The sequence below is a fragment of the Nycticebus coucang genome, chromosome 8 (assembly GCF_027406575.1).
Source record: "Nycticebus coucang isolate mNycCou1 chromosome 8, mNycCou1.pri, whole genome shotgun sequence".
NCBI classification, from domain to species: Eukaryota; Metazoa; Chordata; class Mammalia; order Primates; family Lorisidae; genus Nycticebus; species Nycticebus coucang.
This window is the reverse complement of record NC_069787.1, coordinates 627,329-642,719: the sequence shown is the minus strand read 5'-3', so window position 1 is coordinate 642,719 and position 15,391 is coordinate 627,329.

Genomic DNA, 15,391 nt, shown 5'->3' with positions numbered 1-15,391 from the left:
CTCAGAATTACAGATGTGAGCCACCATACCTGGCCAACAATCCTTTCCTTTCAGCAATTACAAAATGTGATCCCTCTCCTTTTGACTTTCATGATTTCCAGTAAGAAATCTGCTATAATTTGAATTGTGCCTTTATAAGTAATGTTTGATTATTCTCTGGCTGCTTTCAAGATTTTGCCTGTAGTTCGTAGCAGTTATATTGGGATGTGTTTAGGTGTGGATTTCTCTGGGTTTATCCTTTATATCCACTTTTCTCCTTTATTAAATCATAACTGTGTCATAGCATTGATGCATTTATGGGGTACAATGTACTGATTTGATATACAATGTGGAATGATTACATCAAACTGATTAACACAGCTGTCACCTGGCTTACTTATTTGTTGTGGTAAGGCATGTATACTCTACTCTTAATAGTTTTGAAATGTACCATTGCATGATGGACATTAGGTGAGGTCCCCCCAAATACCCTCCCTCCTCCTGGCCTCCCCCTTCACCTTCCCGCTCCCTCCTCTTCACTCCTTCTTCCTGGACTACAGTTACGTTTTACCATTCGTATCAATGTGTAGGTGATTATATATTGATTTCATAGTAGTATTGAGTATGTTGAATACTTTTTTTCCTATTCTTGAGATACTTTACTAAGAAGGATATGTTCCGTCTCCATCCAGGTAAAAATAAAGATGTGAAGTCTCCATCTTTTTTATGGCTGCATAGTATTCTGTGGTATACATGTATCACAATTTATTAATCCATTCATGAGCCGATGGGCACTTGAGCTGCTTCCATGACTTGGCTATTATGAATTGGGCTGCAGTAAACATTCTGGTGCAAATGTCTTTGTTGTAAAATGATTTTGATCATCTGGGTATATACCTAGTAGAGGAATTGCAGGTCAAGCGGTAGGTCTACTTTTAAGTTCCTTGAGTGTTCTCCAAACTTCTTTCCAAAAAGGCCATATTAGCTTGCATCCCCACCAAGAGTGTAGAAGTGTTCCCTTCTCTCTGCATCCTGCCAACATCTGTAGTTTGGGGATTATCTAACGTGAGCTAATCTTACTGGAGTTAGATGGTATCTCAAAGTGGTTTTGATTTGCATTTCTCTGATGATTAAATATGCTGAGCCTTTTTGTGTGTGTTTGTAGGCCATGCATCTGTCTTCTTCAGAAAAGTTTCTGTTCAAGTCACTTGTCTACATTGAAATGGGTTTTTTTGTTCTATTCTTATTGATTAGTTTGAGTTCTGTGTGGATTCTAGTTATCAGACCTTTGTCAGAAGCATAACCTGCAAAAATCTTCTCCCATTCTGAGGGCTGTCTGTTGCTATACTTACTGTGCTCTTGGCTGTGCAGAAACATTTTAGTTTGATCAGATCCCAGTAATATATTTTTGGTGTTGCTTCAATTGCCCAGGGGTTCCTCCTCATAAAATACTCTCCCAGGCCAATTTCTTCAAGTATTTTCCTTGCACTCTCTTCCAGTATTTTTATAGTTTCATGTCTTAAGTTTAAATCTTTTATCCAGTAAGAATCAATTTTTGTTAGTGATGAAAGGTGAGGGTCCAGTTTCAGTCTTCTACAGGTCACCAGCAAGTTCACCCAGCACCATTTGTTAAATAGGGAGTCTTTCCCCAATGAATGTTTTTGATAGGCTTATCAAAGATCAAATGATGATAAGTGGCTGGGTTCATCTCTTGGTTTTCTATTCTGTTTCATAAATCTACCTCTCTATTTTTTTGCCAATGCAAAGATGTTTTGATAGATATATAGCATAGCCTGAAGTATGGTAATATAATACCTCCTGATTTGTTTTTATTTCTGAGTAATGCATTGGCTATTCGAGGTTTTTTCTGATTCCATATAAATCAAAGTACTATTTTTTCAAGTTCTTTAAAATATGACAATGGTGCTTTAATAGGGATTGCATTAAATCTGTAGATTGCTTTGGGCAGTATAGATATTTTAACAATGTTGATTCTTCCCAGCCATGCGTATGGTATGTTTTTCCATTTGTTAACATCGTCAGCTATTTCTTTTCTCAAAGTTTCATAGATCTCTTTATAGAGATATTTCACGTCTTTTGTTAGGTAAATTCCCAGATATTTCATCATCTTTGACACTACTGTAAGAAGAATAAAGTTCTTGACTACTTTTTCAGCTTGACTATTATTGGCATATATAAAAACTACAATTTGTAAGTATTGATTTTGTATCCTGAGATGCTGCTGTATTCCTTGATTACTTCTAAGAGTTTTGTGGTTGAGTCCCTGGGGTATAGGATCATATCATCAGCAAAGAGTGAGAGTTTGATCTCCCCTGACCACATTTGAATACATTTGATAGCCTTCTCTTGCCTGATTGCAATAGCTAAGACTTCCATTACTATGTTGAATATCAGTAGAGACAATGGGCATTCTTGCCTAGTTCCTGATCTGAGTGGAAATGTTTTCAATTTTACAACATTCAATATGATACTGTCTATGGGTTTGCTGTAGATGGTCTCTATCAGTTTAAGAAATGACACTTCTGAGCCTATTTTCTTAGGTGTTCTGATCATGAAAGGATGCTGGATATTATCAAAAGCTTTTTCTGCATCAATTGAGAGAATCATATGGTCTTTGTTTTTATTTTATTTACATGTTGTATTGTATTTATAGATTTACACATGTTGAACCAACCTTGTCACCCTGGGATAAAACCAACTTGATCATAATGTATAATTTTTTTTGATGTGTTGTTGAATTATGTTTACTAGGATCTTATTGAATATTTTTGCATCAATAGCCATTAATGATATTGGTCTATAGTTTTATTTCTTTGTTGGGTCCTTTCCTGGCTTGGGGATCAAGGTGATATTTGCTTCATAGAATGTGTTGGGAAATAGTCCTTCTTTTTTATGTTTTGGAAAAGATTATATAGGTACTAGTTCCTCTTTAAAAGTTTGATAGAACTTTTAAATGGATGTGAAGCCATCTGGTCCTGGACTATTCTTTTTGGGGGGATTTCATACAGTTGATGCTATTTCAGTGTTTGATACAGGTCTGTTCTTTCTGGCTGAGTCTAGGAAGGTGGTGTACTTCCAGGTATTGGACCACTTCCTCCAGATTTTCATATTTCTGAGAATAGAGTATTTTATAGTCATCATTGAGGAGTCTTTTTGGATTTCTGAGGTGTCTATTGTTATTTCTCCATTATTGTTTCTGATTGATGATATTAGAGATTTTACTTTTCTGTTTCTGGTTAGGTTAGCTAAAAGTTTATCAATTTTATTGATCTCTACAAAAAAACCAACTTTTTGTTTCATTAATCTTCTGAACAATTCTTTTGTTTTCAATTTTATTTAATTCTGTTCTAATTTTGGTTATTTCTTTTGTTCTTCTGGGTTTAAGGTTGGATGTTCTTCCTTTTTCCAGTTGCTTGAGATGACCCAGTAAGTTGTTGACTTCCTCTCTTTCTGTTTTCTTGATAAAGGCTTCCAACGCTGTAAATCTTCCTCGTAGGACTACATATGCAGTATCCGACAGGTTTTTTATCATTTTGTTCCAAAAATTTAGTGAATTCCTTCTTAATCTCATCTTTGACCCAGCTATCATTCAGCATACAATTATTTAGTTTCCAAGACTTTATTTGAGTATGAAAATGCCTGTTGCTGTTGAGTTCAACTTTTTTTCAGTGATGGTCTGAGAAGATGGAAGGCGTAATTTCTATTCTTTTAAATTTGCTGAGATTAGACATGTGCCCTAAGATATGATCAATTTTGGAGGATGATCCATAGACAGATGAGAAGAATGTGTACTCCGTTTTATTAGGGTGAAATGTTCTGTAGATGACCGCTACGTCCATTTGTTCCAGGATCAAGTTAAGTCTAATATTTCTTTGTTTAGTTTCTTCTTGGAGGATCTATCTAAAACTGTCAAAGGGGTGTTAAAATCTCCAACTATTATAGTGCAGGAAGATATCAAATTGTTGATATCTGTAAGGGTTTGCTTTATAAATTGAGGAGCATTTTGGTAGGGCACATAAATATTAATTACTGAAATCTCTTCATGTTGAGTGTTTCCCTTGACAAATATGTAGTGTCCATCCTTAGCTTTCCTTATCTTTGTTGATTTAAGGCCTATTGTATCTGCAAATAAAATTGCAACCCCTGCTTTTTTCTGATTTCTATTTGCCTGTTTGTAGATGTCCATCCCTTTGCCCTGATGTTATTTTTATCCTTTAAGGTAACATGAGACTCTTGTATGCAATATATATCTGGTCTGAGTTTTTGTATCCAGTCAGCCAATCTGTGCCTCCTTAGAGGACAATTAAAACCATTCACATTAATTGAGAGAATTGACAAACATGGTAGTGTTTTGGGTGTCATATTTTTCAAATGTCCAGTGGATACTTTTAATCCTTTCACCACTATGAAAGTTAGGTTTTATTCAAAAATTTCTGGGTAAATTTACTTTGTTGGTAGACCATCGAGCTGACCATAATGGAGGATGTGTCTGAGAATATCCTATAAAGCTGGTTTAGTTATGGCAAATTTCTTCAACATGTGTATGTCAGTAAAGTATTTGGTTTCTCCATCACAAATGAAATTCAGTTTAGCTGGATATAGGATCCTGGGCTGGAAGTTGTTTTGATTTAGGAGATTGAAGGTCGATGACCATCCTCTTCTGGTTTGAAAGGTTTCAGCTGAGAGATCTGCAGTCATTTTAGTTTTTCTCCCTTTGTAGGTAATTCTTTTCTTATGGCTGGCTGCTTTCAGAATTTTCTCCTTCATATTAACTTTGGCAAAGTTAATTACAATGTGTGTAGGGGATGCTTTATTTAGATTGAGTCTTGCTAGTATTCTGAAACTGTCTACCATCTGAATTTCAGTGTCTCTTGCAATGCTTGGGAATTCTCCTCCATAATATCTTGGAACAGAGCATCTTCCATTAGTACCATCCTCTTCTCCTTCCGGAATTCCTATAAGGTGAATGTTTGATCTTTTGGAGTGGTCCCACAACTCTCTCAGGGAATGATCAGTTTTTGCTCTCCATCTATCTGCCTCTTTGAGTGTTTGAGAACATTCAAAATCTTTGTCTTCAATTTTATTTTATTTTTTTTATCCTTTGACTTTTTTTTTTTTTATTGTTGGGGATTCATTGAGGGTACAATAAGCCAGGTTACACTGATTGCAATTGTTAGGCAAAGTCCCTCTTGCAATCATGTCTTGCCCCCATAAAGTGTGACACACACCAAGGCTCCACCCCCCTCCCTCCAACCCTCTTTCTGCTTTTCCTCCCCACCCATAACCTTAATTTTAGTGGTCCCTTTTTCTGCCTGCTCAACTGTATTACTAAGGGATTGTACCGTATTTTGGGGATCTTCCAATAACTTTTTCATTTCCTTGAGCTCTTATGTCCATATCCTTGGTGATTTTGTCTTTGAATTCATTAATTTCTTGAGACAACTTTTGAATAACTCTTTGGATTTCTATTTCCATCATTTCTTCCATTCTATTCATCCTATCTACCACCCATATTCTGAATTATATTTCTGACATTTCAACCATTTGTTTATGAATGACATCTTCTGACATATCTCCTTTGTCCTTCCTTGGGGGAGTTCATCTACTCTGATTATTCATGTTGCCAGAGTTCTTCCTGTGGTGCCAACCCATGATTAGTTAGTACAGTTTGGGTATTTAAACTGGTAGTGTGAGATTGGGTGGGTGGGTTGGCGGGGGTCCAGGAATTATAATTAACCAGCCCTTTACCAAAGAGCTGGGACTAGTGATTATGGCTTTTCCCCATTAGCTTTACAAAGGTCCCTTTCAGACCTACAGCCAGAGACCCTGAGGTCCTGATTGGTGTGATAGAGCTAGCTTGCTCTGTCTTGTAGTCAGCCAGCCTCTATCCTATCCTACTGAGGTGCAGAATTAGGCTGAAATCTCAGCTGGGGGGAGACACAAGCAACCGAGACACCCCAACCCCCTCCAGCAACAATTGCAGGAGAAGAATAAGTCCCTCCCACTTCAATACAACCATGGCCCACAGCCCAGGTTGAGAGCTCCAATCCAGTTGTCCCAGGCAGGACAATCACTGCTCAACTGGGAGAGTTCAAACAGTGTCCAGCAACCTGATGGCAGGGATCCACAGGCAGCTCCATCCTAGAAACCCGAGAGGCTGGAGTGTGGCTCCCTCTGGTGCTCAATAGGGTCAGGAAGGCCCACCCAGCCAAAGAATCAGTCCAGGGGGGTCAGCCCCTCTTTCCCCTTGCCCTGACACTGGTAACCCCATGGGGCTATGGCCTAGCTCCCTGTAGTGAGCAAAGGCAACAGGGATGTGCACCTGCCAGAGTCAAAGGGGAGTTAGTGCCTCCTCCCATGCCACACTCTGCCACTGGAGCAACCTCATTGAACTAAAGCCCAGCTCCCTCCAGTGCTCAACGGCATCACCCCCAGAGTCAGTTCTGGGGTGTGATCACCGTCATCCATGGCAGGTACCACCACAGTGCGTATTTCTCTCTCACAGAGTCTGCATCTCTGCCCCAGCCACCCTCAGCCACCGGCACCACCACCCCCCAGGTTGAGGCCTGGCTCCCTCTTGCGGTCAACAGAAACAGGAATTTTTTCTCAAAATCTAACCCGAGGCATGAGCCCCGCCATTCTGGTGCCAAGTTACTCCCTCTCCCACTTGTCAGTCTCTCCCTACACCCCCAGCTACCCCTAAAGTCACTGTTTCAGTGCAGTCACGCTGCTGCCCCTGCCATGTCCAGACCTCTCGAGGAATTGGCAAACACTCTTGGCTCTGCAGGGGACAGGCTTTCAGACAGGCGAGCGGGGAGGGGTGGACTGGGAATACAGAAATGTGTGGAAAATATTTATTCAATTTTATGCCAGGCAGAATGCCTAGGTTCACCATTGGGACCTCTCTAGAGAAGGAGTCCCTGTGTTTAGCAGCTCTCTCCTGGGGGGTGAAATAAGAGGTCTTCCGAACACTGTTCACTTGTAGAGAGCACACAGCAAGCCACTGTCTTGGGGGACAGGTCTCTCATCCTCTTGGTGCAGGGTTTTATACCTGTAGTTTGGTTCCTTGGCGTTGCAGCTTGCCTCAGAAGGCATGATGTGTACTCATCAATCTTCTTTCTTAGCTGAGTTCCCGACCTTCGGCCTTGTTGAGTTCATTCCGTCTTTTATCTCTCCCTCTGGACAGGAAAAGCTGGCTCCAGGTGGCCATCTTACCTCGAATGCTGTCCTTTATGTCCATTATTGGGTCCATTGAGTTTCTTGGATCCTTAGATCTATATTAATATTGAAATTGGGGTGTTTTCAGCCATTAGTTCTTCAAATATACCTGTACTCTTTCTCCTTCTGGAACTCTAATGACATAAATGTTAGAAATTTGGCTATTGACCCACAGTTCACTGTTAAGTTTTTTTTTTATCTCTTTTCTCTCAGTTATTTATATTGGATAATTTCTATTTATCCTTATTCATGTTCACGGATTCTTTCTCTGTCATCTGTATCCTGCTATTGAATTTATCTGATAATTTAAAATAAAATGATTATTGCATTTTTCAGTTCTAAATTTTCCACTTCATAGTTTATCTCTTCTATTTCTGTCCTGATACTTTTAATCAGTATTAATCATTAATCATTTTAGGAATATTTTCTCTTACTTGGAAGCATTTTAATAACATTTTTAAAACATTCTTGTTAGTTAATTCAATCTATGTCATCACTTTGTTGGCATTTATTAATTGCCTTTCCTCATACAAACAGAAATTTTCTTGAGTTGTCATATGCTGAGTTATTTTGTATTATAGTCCAGATATTTTGAATATTATGTTGTAAGTCTTCCAGTTTGTTTAAATCTTACAGAAAAGATTGACATTTTGTTTCATCAGGCAGTTGACCTCCAACCAGCGTTCAGTGGGAAACAGATGATAAATTGTTTTACAGTTTGATGGTACCTTAAATCCTTTTTTATTTTCTTCCTCAGTTTATCTGCTTCTACTTATTTTTTATAGATCTCAAATTGATTCTTTGAGGTCTGTCCAGGTTTTATACCTGGATTCAGACAAGGTTATAAATAATTTGCTTTTTCTTACCTGGAATTAGAACCTCCTGGCAATCTTTTAAAAAATATATATTGTGGGGCAGCACCTGTGGCTCAAAGGAGTAGGGCACTGGCCCCATAGACTGGTGGTGCTGGGTTCAAACCTGGCCCTGGCCAAAAACTGCAAAAAAAAAAAAAAAAATATATATATATATATATATATATATACACACATACATATATGTATATACACACACATATATATACATATATAGTGAAAAACTAATTTAATATTCATGTGAAGATGCAGTGGATATCAAGGTAGCTAAAACTAACTTGGAAAATAACTCAGTTAAAGGACTTAAATTATTTTATTTCAATATTCAGTATAAAGCTATGGGGATCAAGACAGTGTGGTATTAGGGTAAGAGTAGATCAGCAGAGCAATGGAATGGAATAAAGTCCAGAATAGACCTGCATATGTTGTTCAACTTTTGTTAATGTGCCAAGGTAATTAATGGAAAAATCGCAGTCTTTTCAATACAATGAAAGGTATTGCTGGCATAATTGAGTATACATATGGAAAAAACAAACAAACCTCTTTTGACCCTTACCTCAAATCATAAACAAAAATTAACTGGAAATGGATTGTAGTAAAAACAAAAACTATATAAAACATGCCTCATTTTATTTTGCCTTATTTTATTTATTTATTTGAGACAGAGTCTTACTGTGTCGCCCTTGGTAAAATGCCATGGCATCACAGCTCACAGCAACCTCTTGGGCTTAAGCAATTCTCTTGCCTCAGCCTCCCAAGTAGCTGGGATTACAGGTGCCCGCCACAACACCTGGCTGTTTTTTTATTGCAGTTGTCATTATTATTTAGTAGGCTCAGGCCGGGTTGGAACCCACCACCCCAGGTGTATGTGGCCAGCACCCTTAACCCCTGAGCTATGGGCACCAAGCCATGCATTTTTTTTAATGAAGGGTTTGTGGCGACCCTGAATCAAGCAAGTCTACTGGTGCCATTTTTCCAAAAGCATTTGCTCACTTTGTGTCTCTATGTGATTCTTGTATACTTCAAACATTATTATTATATTAATAATTTTATGATGATCCATGATTCCTGGTCTTTGATAGTACTATTGTAGTTGTTTTGGGACGGCACAAGCTGCACCTATATAAGATGGTGAATTTATAAATGTTGTGAGTGTTCTGACAGCTCCACTGATTGGCTGTTCCCCCATCTCTCTCCATGTCCTCAGGCCTTCCCCCCCATCTCTGATGTACAACAATAATGAATTTAGATTAATTAATAACCCCCACAATGGCCTCTTATGTGTTCAAGTGAAAGGAAGAGTTGCTTATCTCTCACTTTAAATAAAAATTTAGAAATAACTAAGCATACTGAGGAAAGTGTGTCGATAGGTCTCTTGCACCAAACACCCAAACTAGGAATGCAAAGGAAATGTTCTTGAAGGAAGTTAGAAGGACTACTCCAGTGAACACACAAATGATAAGAAGGTAAACAGCTCTATTGCTGAGATGGAGAAAGTTTTAGTGGTCTGGACAGAAGAAACCAGCCACAACATTCCTACAACCAAGCCTATCCAGAGCAAGGACCTACCTTTCTTCAATTTAAGGCTGAGAGAGGTAAGAAAGCTGCAAAAGAAAAGTTTGAAGCTAGGAGGGGTTGGTTCTTAAGGTTTAAGGAAAGAAGCTCTCTCATATAAAAAAGCAAGACGAAGAAGCAGATGGAGAAGCTGGAGCAAGTTATCCAGGAGATCTAGCTAAAATTAGTCAAAATGTTTACACTAAAAGCTAGATTTTCATTGTAGATGAAACAATTTTACATTGCAAGAAAATGCTATCTAGAACTTTCACAGCAGGAGGGGAAACGTCAACTCCTGGCTGCCTCTTTTTAGATGCAAGTAATGACTTAAAGCCAATGCTCATTTACTATTCTGAAATGGTTCCTTAAGAATTATGCTAAATCTACTGTGCCTGCACTCTAGAAATGGAATAGCAACACCTGAATGACAGCACCTCTTGTTATAGTATGGTTTACTGGATATTTTAAGCCCACTGTTAAGACTTACTACCCAGAAAAGATTCTTTTCAAAACATTACTGCTCACTGACAATATACCTAGCCACCCAAGTGCTCTGGTGGAGTCATAATGTTGTTTTGTGCCTGCTAACACAACATCCATTCACAATGTAATTCCATGGATCAAGGAGTAATTTTGACTTTAACTTCTTATTGTTCAGGAAATACATTTCCTAAGGCTACAGCTTCCATAGATAGTGTTTTCTCTGATGGATCTGGGCAAAATAAGGTGAAAATCTTCTGTAGAGGACTTACTGTTCTAGACACTATTAAGAAAATTTGTCATTTATGAGGGGAGGTCAAAATATCTACCTTCATAGGAGTTAATGGAACAAGTTTATTCCATCCCTCCTAGGTAATTTTGAAGGATTTGAGACTTCTACAACTGCATCTGTGGTAGAAATAGCAAAATAACTAGAAGTGGAGCCCAAAGATGTGACTGAATTGCTGTGGTTTCATGATCAAACTTGAAGGAATGCAGAGTTGCTTCTTATGGATGAAGATGCTGTGAACATCATTGAAATGACAACAGCCTTTGGAATTTTACATGAACTTGATAAAGCAGCAGCAGGATTTGAGAGGATTGACTCTAATTTTGAAGGAAGTTCTGCTGTGGGTAAAATGCTATCAAACAGCATTACAAGCTACATACAGATAAATGTTTCATGAAAGGACAGTCAGATCTATGTGGTGAACCTTGAGGATGTATTGTTTTATGAAATTGCCTCAGCCACCCCCAACCTTCAGCAACCACTACCCTGATCAGTCAACAGCCATTGACCGTGAAGGAATACCCACCTCCAGCAAAAAAGATTACAATTTGCTGAAGACTCAGAAGATAGTTAGCATTTTTGAACAATAAACTATTTTTTGTGAAGGCATGTACATTTTTTGGACACAATGCCATTGCACACTTAACAGTGTAAACATAACTTTTATATGCACTGGGAAGCCAAAACATTCATATGACTTATTTATTATAATATTTGCTTTATTATGGAAGTCTGGAACCATACTCACAATATTTTTGTGATATGCTTGTAACTTCTAGAGAAAAATATAGGAGGAAACCTTCATAATCTTCAGGTAGACAAAGTAGATATCATATAGAAATTATTAAATATACAAGAAAATAATAAACTATACTTCATCAAAATTTAAAAGTCTTTAAAGAGAGCCTTTTGGAAATAAAATGGCAAGCTACAGTCTAGGAGCAAAATATGTGCAAATTATAAATGTATATCCAACAAAAGGCTTATACTTGGAATATACAATCTTTACAAAGCAACAGTAAGACAAACAACCAACACTTGAATAGATACTTTACACTTAGCCAATAAAAGTGTTTATCTAAAACAGCAACATTAAAAGACGCTTAACATATTACATACAGAGAAATTCATATTTAAAATACAAAGAAATGCCACTGCACACCCATCAAAGTGGCTAAAATTTAGACTGATAACACCAAATGTTGGCAAGAATGTGGAGCAACAAGAAGGAGCATTATTGGTAGCAATGGGAGTTGGTAGGAATTGGCAGTTCCTTATTAAGTTAGACATAACTTAAACTCATCCTAGAAAAAGTGCTACATACCTCCTTGCTGAATATCACTATAGTCACCTTCAAAGTGCTCCCCTTGGGAAGCTGTGCACTGACACCAGTGCCTAGTTCACCCTTCAGAGAACTTTTGGAACTCTGAAATGACCATCAGAGCTGTGGTTATACAATGGTCTCACAATTAGGTTTGTGAACTTGCCACTGTGCACTTATGTTGGCAGCACTATACAAACAACTCAGTAAGGTTTCACAACCTTGATATATCAGCGTAGTGTGTGTGCGTCAATGAGTGGTAGTGTCTTGCTGAGTGGTGTTCATTATTGTATGTTTTTGTGTGTTATGTGATGACAGCTGATGGCCATTCCATAAAAAGAGTTCCAAAATTGCTTGGAAGGGTGGACTAGGAGCTGGTGTCAATGCATAGCTTCCCAAGGGGAATGCTTCGAAAGTGAGGTATGTATAGCCCTTTTCCTAAGATGAGTTTGCAAACTTAATTTGCAGACCTTCATACACTCCCCAAATATCCCAGCAATTTAAATCCCAGGTATCAAACAAAGACTGGCATGTGAAAGGTGGATTTATTCATAACAGCCCCAAATTGGAACAAACTCAAATGTCTAGCAAGAGATGACTGGACAAGCAACTGCAGTGTGTTCACACAGTGGAGTCTATTCAGCAGCACAGATGAGTGGACGGCTGACCAGTGCAACAGTGTGGCGAATCTCAGCCCCTGCACATCCTGGGGAGCCAGGCCACAGATGCACATGCTCCCGTGTGTTTACACATGGGTGTGAAACTCTAGGAAGGACTGAATATATAGTGACAAAAAGCAGACCAGTGTTTGGGGACAAGGGTTCGTCACTGGGAAGGGACACAGAGGACTTCTTGGAGTAACGGGAAATTTCAATATCTCAATTGTGTTGGTGGCAGCAGGACCATATGAATTTGTCAGTTTATCAATCAGTAAGAAAATGAGCACATTCTGTGTAAATTATACTTCAAAATTGATATTTAATCCATGCTCCAAGTAGTCACTGAACAAATACCAAATGGTAGGCACTGGTTGGGTGAGAACAATGTACATACCAAGGGGAGCTAAGGATGTCTCCATGTTTCCAGCTAAAATAGGAGGATGAATCAAGGCAAATAAGAATTCAGGTAGAGCAGCAGGTCTGAGGCTTGTGTAGGTAAAAGAAAAGAGAGGGCGGCAGGGAGAGGGAGGGACAGGGACCGAGGTCCTGACTTGGGCCTCGGTGCTCCAGTGTCTTCTAACTTGCCCATTAGTCTGCTGGAGATTTTGTTACCTCTCCTGATTCAATAGCATATTCCATTAGCAGTGACAGAGTGTATTGGGGTTTAATTCTTGGGTCCAGTGTAATACTCTGCCATGTACACAGCACGTGGGAAGGGACATGTGGGATAAGCACCCAGCACTATTGGCAGCTTTATTTCTGCAATTTGAGCCACCTGCTTCTGTGGGCTGTACAGGTCACCTATAACCCAGGCCACCTGGGTTTCTTACCTCCTTCCATTGTCCCCTAAATTCAAAGATGATAAGTGATTGCCACAATTTGGGAGGAATGAGTTCTGTCTTATTTCTCTTGTCAGGCTGCCTGCCAAGTGAGTGGTAAAAAAATTGACATTTATTATGAATTTCTCAGGATCAGTCTCTGCCTTAGGGCTGAGTGCAAGATGACAATTTTGTACTTGTTTGCTAGGTACTGTAAATTCTTGGGTGAAATCACAGCTGGATGTTGGGGATGCTGTGCCATTTGGGTAGTAGGACTCTGTAATTAAACACACTTGATGCCCCAGTGCATGGCAAACATTGTGCTCCAAATTGTCTTCTTAGAACACAAGTGCTCTCTCAGTGTGTTTTCTCTGTGTGACACTAATGACTGTAGACCATTGAAGGCCATCCGCTCTTCCCTCAAGGTTTTCTAACTTTACTGGATGGAAAAGTTTTCATCCCTTACTTGGGATAAAGCCCACAGAAGCCTGGGATGACATCATACAGTGGTGGACATACGACTTCTTTAAGCAAACTATTAGTTAGTGAACTCATTTAGTACATCGGCAACCTTAGCTAGTGAAAGTAAGTGATCTTTGTTCAGAGCTGCGGTGCTATTAAGTCCTCTTATTCAGCTTCTGTGTGGACCCATGGGACTCAGATCCAGTCCTGTGTAGGGGTCACATGGGGTCCCTATGTGTTTACAAGTTGATTGGGAATACCAAATGCACATAAACAGTCAAGTACACACTTTTGTCATGTACAGGGAAGGGAATGAACATTAAATTCCACAAGCCAGAGTCCTGCTTGGTTTATACATTTATCCCATTATCTCAAAAGCATTCTGGCGTACAGAGGCGGAAGCTGTGTCCACGGGGACAGAGAATTTTGTACTTGTAGAATTTTGTACCTCCAGGAGGGGAGCCACACTGCACACCTGAACCTGTTGCCTCCAAACTCATTCTTTTTCCACTGTGTCAAGGCAGCAGGAAAGAATGTCAATAAACTAAAAGGTAAGTCTCAGTTTATGTTTACAGTGATCATAAAAACCTAAGTTTGAAAGGAAAACACATTTAAAGGCAAAGGCCCTTTCCATTTAGTATTTCTCATAGTGATGGAAATTCTACCATCTCAGGGTGATCAGAGACCATGCTGTGGTTTTAGAGCAGTTCAGACAAAGCCCTTGGCTGTATTTTCTGTCGTCAGTTCTGGTCATGCTCATCAACTTGGAGACCCAGGATTCAGGTAATTTCCTAAGTAGATTAAATGCCCAGGGGAGAAGCCTCTGGCTTACTGAGGAATCACAGTCTGCCTCATATGCACCTGAGTATCTTCCCACTGCAGGCTGCTGCCTGGCCCTGCGCCTCTCAGGAGCTCCCCTGCTGCCCTCTGCCTGGCTCTCTGCGTTGCCCACCTACTCTCTCCAAGGGGAGGTCAGACATCCCTGCAGACTAAGTGCTAGGGCCCATGTTTACATTTTTTGAATCCTAGCAAGTGAGGCCATTTTCCATTTATGTTGTAAGTGGGGGGAGGAACAAAGCCAAATCAGTTTAATGTCTTTTGGACTTCAGCCAAGGAACTTCTTTTAGCCCTTTTCAGAGGTCTGATAGACTGATTTCCTCAGCTATCTGGAAATGTCTTTACTTCAGTTTCAATTTTGAACTGCCCTTCTGGCACTTTCAGGATGCAGTTCCATCATCATCTCGGTTCTGTTGTCACTGGTGAGACATCAGCTGTCACCTGTTACTCCCCTGCCCCCTGTATCTGATGTGCCCTTGACTCTCTGACTGCTCTCAGGACTTTTCTTCAGCTTTAATTTTCGGCAGTGTGGCTCTTACTCGCACATTTGTACTTACCTAGCTCATGCTTTACTGAGCTTCTTGGATCTGTGGATCATTTCTTTTCATATTCTCTCTCCTTGCACCCGCTACTGTCCCACAGAGCTCAGAGTTCCCGTTCTACTCCTCACCGTGTTCATCTGATGCTGTGACTCAAGCTGCCTGCTGCCTGGTCGTCAGGTTCTCTGTTACTTCCCCTGCTGTATCTAATCTGCTGTGAAACCTGTTGAGTGGGTTCTTCATTTATGGTAGTGCATTTTTTATCTCTTGCATTTCTGTGAGTCCTTTCTTATATTTTTATATCTCCGCTTGAATTCCCCATGTATTGTCACATAGCATCTA